Raw genomic sequence first — 8,781 nt, forward strand, 5'->3', positions numbered from 1 at the left:
AGCGTGAGTGTTACATTGTGATTTCACTGGGATCTTTTGGATGTTAGCCCGTATAGAACCCATTCAAATGCAATAAAAACTATATAACACATTACAGTCAAGGGTATATCTTTGTATGCTTCTTTATACCTCCACTAGATTTTAGAAGCCAATATAATACATTTTAATCCACTACCTTTACAGCTTTATGATTCAGATTATCTGCCAACATAAAACATAAATCATCAACTAAATAAACATTTGTTAAGATAACCAGCAGCACTAAGTTATACATCAGCTTCACCTTTACCAGCTGTTATGAATACATGAATGCATCAATGTTCATATTCCAGTCATTTAACATCTGGCTCGGAAATGGGCTTTTACAAAACACAAGTTCTTATACTTTTTGTATTTGTATGGCAATACTTTAACACTTTTACTGAAGTAAGATTGTGAGTGCAGGATTTGACTGGTAACAGAGTCTTTTTACAGTTTAGCATTGCTACTTTTACTTGTGTAATCTGAGTAATTCTCCCGCCTCTGATAAAAACCTCATGTTGAAAAAAAGGTCATGAGTAACACAACAATGGCACGTAGAAAAATGCAGGATTACACGAAGCCACGAATTACCAAATATGGACACTTCTGACCTCACTATCTCCCTCCCTCTTTCTGCCTCCCGCTCTCCTTTCCACTGTGACCTACTCTCTCGCTCTCTCTCTCTCTCTCTCTCTCTTTCCCCCTTCGCTCGGTTGTAATAGCAGCAGGGTGTGTCTGTAATTCAGGGTGTGTGCAGCCATTATTACATTCAGTGAGAAAGAAAAAGGACCCATTCAGTGACAGCATGTTAGAAGGGCTGGCATATTAACTCACTGACCACTGGGTGATTACCTGAGTTCATGTGTGGCTTCAGTGTGTTGTTGAGAAAAGTGTGTGTGTGTCCGCAACCCTCATGCATGACACATATATACACATGTAGCTCAGATCTGTGTCAAATCAGAGAGTAGAGAGGTTTTTCCTCTCTGACCCAGATCCTGTAGCAGTGACTTCAGAGGTCTGAATGTGAGCTCAGTGTAGACACATCGGATCCAAAAACAGCCTCTTGTGTTTTGTTTCATGTCCAAACCCCGGCCAAGACTCATTACCAGAGGTGGAACCAGGTCATTGTTCTGCAAGTCCCGAGTAAGTCTTTGCACTTAAATACCAAGTCAAGTCCAAAGTAAAGACAGGGAAGCACAATCCCAGATCTTAAATCAAGTCTTGAGTCAAGTCCTAAGTAAAGACAGGCAAGTTTCGAGCCTAGTCCTGAGACAAATCCCAAATCAAATCCCAACGTAAAATAGGTATATCCAGACAGAGTCAACTCCAGATTTAAATCAAATCCTGAGTTTAGTCCCAAGTCAAGTTTAAGTCAAGACTTGCGAGTCCAGAGTCAAGTCCTACATAAAGACAGGCAAGCTCTGAGTCAAGTCCCAATTCAAGTTCTAGGTGAAGACAGGCAAGTCCAGAGTACATTTCAGTCGGGCACAAAGTCAAGCCCATGTAGAAACAGCCAAGGATTATAATCCCCAAAAAAGACTGGCAAGTCCTGAGTAAAGTCCCAAGTCAAGGCCTAAGTCAAATTCCAAGTCAAGTCAAGCTAAAGCGCTCACAATTTTACCTTTTTTTTTTACCGTATAATATTTTCCTACCAGCGCGTAATGTTAGTTCTTCAACGTCATCAGATGCTGTCCGATTGGTTCGAACCAAGTCATGTGACTCGAATCCCCACCTCACTTAACAAAGCTTCTTCTTGACTTCATAAATGTGTGTGTGTGCACCAAAGAGGCTGGAACCAACAAAGAGTAATCAAGCAGCTTTTAAGCTAATGCGACATTGGGAGTATGTCAGGTCTCTTCCTGCTCCCAGCCCCTCCATCCTACTCCTCCTTTCCTCAGCAATCAGTCCACAGGAAGCCGTGATAGGACCTTGACTCACACAACTCAGGAATGTGGAGTAAAGGGAAAAACAAGACGAGCGTTCCCTCTTTTGTTAAGAGTCTCGGCTTATTTATAGCAAGGATTGTCTTGAAACAATCTGTAGTGCAGCCAATATTAGATTAGATTCAGCTTTATTGTTATTGCACAAGTTCTAAGACAACCAAATGCAGACCGGCCAGAAGTGCAAAACAAGAAGTAAAGTTATTCCTAGTATAATATAAATATATACATCTGACAGTATGAACAGTGTAAGGCAGTATACACCTTACAAACAGCAGTAGAGAAAATGAAAAGGTTTAAATAAGAGAGTACCATACAGACACAATACAGAATAAATAGGAATATATTATAGACCAATATTGACTACTATGAGTAATATGAGTAAGCCATGGAACATTTTGCTGTTCGGACGTAAGTGTAGGTCATGTGTGTGTTGCATGAGAGAAAGGATGGCAGAGATGTAAACAGAAACAGAGGCGGCTTTGTGCGTCCCTGCGGCGGTATTTGTCTGGAACAGAGAGCGGAGCTAACAAGGTGGAAGACAGCTTGTGTTTCAAATATAAATACTGCCATGTATTTACAATAAACACAGATTGCTCTCAGGCCGTGCCAGATCTGACTGGGTGTTGTTGGTGCAGTCGCTCGCTCTCTCCCACACACACAGTCACAATCATGAACACACACACACACACACACACACACACAAACACACACACACACACACACACTAAGTATGAATCAAGTACAGTACTCAAAATATCAGTATTTGTACTTTTCTTGAGCTGTCACGATATGTCGATAATTGAGATAATCAGACTTTTTAATGTAAAAACATTTCATGGTTCACAAATATTAATCTGAAACACAATACCATATTTATCCTGGGGGAAAATTTTTTGGGGGACAATTTATCCAATTTAAATATATAATATTTTTGAAATATAAACAAAATGTTGATTTTTTTTTTTTTGTTAATGTTTTTTTTGTTTGTGTAACTTTTTGTGTATAAAAAGCACTACATCGATAAAGTTTGATTTGAACACACTTGCAGACTGCATCATTGTAAACACACTTTTACTTTTCTAAAGAATATGAACACACACACACACACACACACACACACACACACACACACACACACACACACACACACACACAAACACACACAGCTAAAACACTTGGCTCAGTGTCAGGTCATTTCTAACACACACAGCAAACATCCACAGTTTCAGGGTCTGAGTCAGAGGAGCGTGTGTGTGTGTGTGTGTGTGTGTGTGTGTGTGTGTGTGTGTGTGTGTGTGTGTGTGTGTGTGTGTGTGTGTGTGTGTGTGTGTGTGTGTGTGTGTGTGTGTGTGTGTGTGTGTGTGTGTGTGTGTGTGTGTGTGTGTTCAGCAGCAGCAGCCTTCCACATGCTCTTTTTTTTGCCTTATATGGTCACAAGCTGGTTGAGTAAGAGAGAGATGGAGGTGTGGTCTATTGTTTTTGGCGGAGGAGGTGTAGAGTTACCAGAGAGAGAGAGAGAGAGAGAGAGTCACTCTTTATACATTAATGGAGATACCCTGCAACCTTTGAGCCTGTCGTCATGTATTCAGTCACCTCGCTGCTCTGTGAACACACACAAAAAGGATGAGACATGGGGAGGTGTGTGTGTGTGTGTGTGTGTGTGTGTGTGTATGTGTGTGTGTGTGTGTGTGTGTGTGTGTGTGTGTGTGTGTGTGTGTGTGTGTGTGTGTGTGTGTGTGTGTGTGTGTGTGTGTGTGTCACTGATTATAAGTTTTGGGAAATAGCATTTACTCCAGTGCTGTACTTAAGGACAACTTTTAGAGTACATATAATTAACATTGAGAATGTTCCATATACTCTACATATAAATGGACACTAGTTTAAAAATTGGTTGTTATTTTTCATTAAATGTCACTTTAAACTTCTACTCCACTATATTTGGTAGGGAGAATCTTGTATTTTAAATGTTTTAATACATTGAAATGCTAGTTACCTATCACATTTACTTGTTATGTTTTGATTTACATTTTAAATGGACTTTTTGTATGAAGTACTAGGAACATATATTTTACAATTAAACAATAACACATTTTATTTACCTGTGGGTTGACAATCGTTTTTTGCTGTATGTTCTGCAGATCATGAATAACAAAAGGTGCCGTCATGCAGTCCCAGACATCAGAACGCTCTGCAGGAATGTCTTTCATCCCGAACACAATGCTACATCTGGATCACCTGATTATGCAATGCCACTGGAATTCCCCCCCCCCCCCCCCCCTCCCCCCTCTTCCTCTGGTTGCTACTGGGATGATCTAATCCCAGCCCGACCGCTGAGAGGTGCAGATGGAAACATGTCAGACGCTGAGTGTGTTTAATAAGCAGTGTGCGGGATGCAGTCAGCTGTGGGGCTGTGATAACATGCACGGGGGGGGGAGGATAGGTGGGAATGTGTTTTAGTTAGAGAAACGTTGAGAGAAGAGGAGGATGAAGAGATGTGTCTCGGCTGCAGGTGTTTTCTGCCTCAGGTGACCTCATTTCCTGCAGAGCTTCTACAGGGCAGTGACACAGAAATCTCCTGATCCTGCGTGCGTGCGCTCACAAACACAAACACACACACACACACACACACACACACACACACACACACACACACACACACACACACACACACACACACACACACACACACACACACACACACACACACACACACACACACACACACACACCCCACCTTTAATGTAAATATTCAATTTTTCCAAACTTATTTGAAGGTCACCTATCATGCTATTTTTAGGCAATAGCATAGGTCTCAGATAGATAACAAATATTTAAAAAACATGTCTATGAAGTGTTTTGCTCAAAATACCAAACAGATCACCCATTCTAGCCATGCCTCATAGCCTCTGTTTCACTTCCTGTTTCTAAAGTGCTGATTTGGGGAATAAAGCTTAAAAAAATTAAAAAGGAGGGGGCTGAGCTCATGCGCGACCCGGCAGCTAGTGATGAAACGCCATATCATGGATTATCAAGGATTCTCTCTGAAACAGTATGGAGCTCAAAGGCTTTCTCTCTTGCCGGTTAAACCACAAGGTGAGTTCCTTTTTACTTCCTGCTTCTTCACACACATGCTCTCCAGTACAGGTTAGCTCTGAGTGTTAGCGATGCTAATGTAAACACCGACCATATTACGTCCAAAACAGTCGGGCATTGTTTCTGATAGCAACGTTTCTGATAGGGCCGTGGGTCCACATTTCAGATATTACGTCATATCGGACGCAAATCTGGATCAGCTCCGTTGTTCCCCCGTTTTTAGAGATTTGGGTACGGAGGAGAAGAGAGGGTTTTATTTTCTGACGCTGCGTGAGTTCCCCGACACACCGGGGACACATGTTGATGTATACAAGACATCAAAAAGTGCATTTTGCATGATAGGTCCCCTTTAAATATTTCATCTTTTCTGTGGGTATTTACTTTACTTTTGGTGAATATTAATGTATTTGAATTGATTTTTTAACTTACTGTTTACATTAATATTATTGTATTTTCTTGTATTTTACATTTTTACTTATTTTTGTATAAATAATTTTGTTCTCTTTTATTGAACATTTAACTTTACATATTTTACATTTCTATACCCAGGGAGAGTTAAAGTCTTCTGATTCTGATGATTGTTAGCTTGAAGTTTTTTTAATTATTCAAAACAGAAAACCAGAAGTTTCCCTGCTTCACAGGCTGAACATATTTAATTTAATGACACTTTTTCCATATAATTGTTTGCATTTAAATGGTCAATTCAGTTTTAAAAAGCAGGTTGAAATGTTGCAATTATACAACTTATTTGATCTTGTTGATTTCCTTGTTGGTGCATCACTGTTAATTATTCACAAAGTCCAGAGATAACACCTTTGACTTTTGTTTTGCTTTTATAACCGAGAACCATCGCAACTATCAAACCATCTGCAGCCAGAGATCCATTGAGTCAGAAATCCACTGAGTCAGAGATCCACTGAGTCAGAGATCCACTGAGTCAGAGATCTACAGTCCGAGGCCCCGGGGCCACAGTGTAAACGAGACTGTTCACAGACTGCAGTTACATCATCTGCAGCGCTGAGAGACGGGCAGGTGGGCTGACAGTATTACATCACACCTGAGACCGAAGATTCACGAGGCTTCAGACACCTGTGAAGAAATGCAGCTAAACATATTGAAACAGTGTTGGGAGGAAAGGGCACATTTGTAAGTTGTCTTGAGACCATTTTTTTAACAGTGTATTTTGTGCCATAAAATCTGATGTGTTGCTGTTTTAAAGAAGCCCTATTATGCTTTTTTGGGGTGTTCCCTTTACTGTAGTGTGTTTTAGTGCATGTCAATGGTCGACAAAGGCTTAAATCCCTGTGTTCCCTCCAAAGGGAGTTTCTCACCTAAAGTCAAAATCTAATTTATTTGCAGCATTCTTGTTTTTTGAGACTGTTACTTCATGATTCATTTCTGTGTTTTGGATAACATCCTGGCACTTTCCTAAGAGATATTTTTAGCATGAGTAATCTCCAGACTTTGTGAAATAAGAACAACATTAAAACAACAGTTATTATTTTAAAAAGAAAGGTGGTTTAGTTGAGGATGTTTGATCAGGTGCAAGACTCAAAGCATTATTTTGTTTTTGAGAGAGACAGTTGATTTATGGGGATGAGAGAAGAGAGGTAATTTAGAAGAGTGTGATGAGAGGGTTTGAGACAGCATGAGTAACTCCCACATGTTCAGACAGCAGGTGGAGAGAAGGGGTCATATAATACAGACACTACATACTGATCTACACCTGAACATCAGCAGGAGAGGACTCTTTAAAGTAGAGACACTACATACTGATCTACACCTGAACATCAGCAGGAGAGGACTCTTTAAAGTAGAGACACTACATACTGATCTACACCTGAACATCAGCAGGAGAGGACTCTTTAAAGTAGAGACACTACATACTGATATACACCTGAACATCAGCAGGAGAGGACTCTTTAAAGTAGAGACACTACATACTGATATACACCTGAACATCAGCAGGAGAGGACTCTTTAAAGTAGAGACACTACATACTGATATACACCTGAACATCAGCAGGAGAGGACTCTTTAAAATAGACACTACACACTGATATACACCTGAACATCAGCAGGAGAGGACTCTTTAAAGTAGAGACACTACATACTGATATACACCTGAACATCAGCAGGAGAGGACTCTTTAAAGTAGAGACACTACATACTGATATACACCTGAACATCAGCAGGAGAGGACTCTTTAAAATAGAGACACTACATACTGATATACACCTGAACATCAGCAGGAGAGGACTCTTTAAAGTAGAGACACTACATACTGATATACACCTGAACATCAGCAGGAGAGGACTCTTTAACGTAGAGACACTAAATACTGATATACACCTGAACATCAGCAGGAGAGGACTCTTTAACGTAGAGACACTACATACTGATATACACCTGAACATCAGCAGGAGAGGACTCTTTAAAGTAGAGACACTACATACTGATATACACCTGAACATCAGCAGGAGAGGACTCTTTAAAGTAGAGACACTACATACTGATCTACACCTGAACATCAGCAGGAGAGGACTCTTTAAAGTAGAGACACTACATACTGATATACACCTGAACATCAGCAGGAGAGGACTCTTTAAAGTAGAGACACTACATACTGATATACACCTGAACATCAGCAGGAGAGGACTCTTTAAAATAGACACTACACACTGATATACACCTGAACATCAGCAGGAGAGGACTCTTTAAAGTAGAGACACTAAATACTGATATACACCTGAACATCAGCAGGAGAGGACTCTTTAACGTAGAGACACTACATACTGATATACACCTGAACATCAGCAGGAGAGGACTCTTTAAAGTAGAGACACTACATACTGATATACACCTGAACATCAGCAGGAGAGGACTCTTTAAAGTAGAGACACTACATACTGATATACACCTGAACATCAGCAGGAGAGGACTCTTTAAAGTAGAGACACTACATACTGATATACACCTGAACATCAGCAGGAGAGGACTCTTTAAAATAGACACTACACACTGATATACACCTGAACATCAGCAGGAGAGGACTCTTTAAAGTAGAGACACTAAATACTGATATACACCTGAACATCAGCAGGAGAGGACTCTTTAACGTAGAGACACTACATACTGATATACACCTGAACATCAGCAGGAGAGGACTCTTTAAAGTAGAGACACTACATACTGATATACACCTGAACATCAGCAGGAGAGGACTCTTTAAAGTAGAGACACTACATACTGATCTACACCTGAACATCAGCAGGAGAGGACTCTTTAAAGTAGAAACACTACATACTGATATACACCTGAACATCAGCAGGAGAGGACTCTTTAAAGTAGAGACACTACATACTGATATACACCTGAACATCAGCAGGAGAGGACTCTTTAAAGTAGAGACACTTCATAAACAGTGCCAAAAAAGCAATACAGGGAAAGTACATAACTATTATATTGCATCAGTGTCATTAGGGACTAATAAAGCTAAAACCTTGTGTATTTTTTTAACCACAGACAAAAACAAAATTCAAATCCATAACGTTTTCTGACTTCTTTATTACTTCCCCATGTCATTTTTCCGGTACGAGTTAAATCGAGTAATAAACTAAATATTTGCAATTCCCATTTGACTTAAAGTTCCACAGTCAGGACCCAGAAACACACACACACAAACACACACAAACACACACACACATCCACACACATACAGACAC

Source organism: Notothenia rossii (genome assembly GCF_949606895.1).
Source record: "Notothenia rossii genome assembly, chromosome: 8".
Taxonomy (NCBI): Eukaryota; Metazoa; Chordata; class Actinopteri; order Perciformes; family Nototheniidae; genus Notothenia; species Notothenia rossii.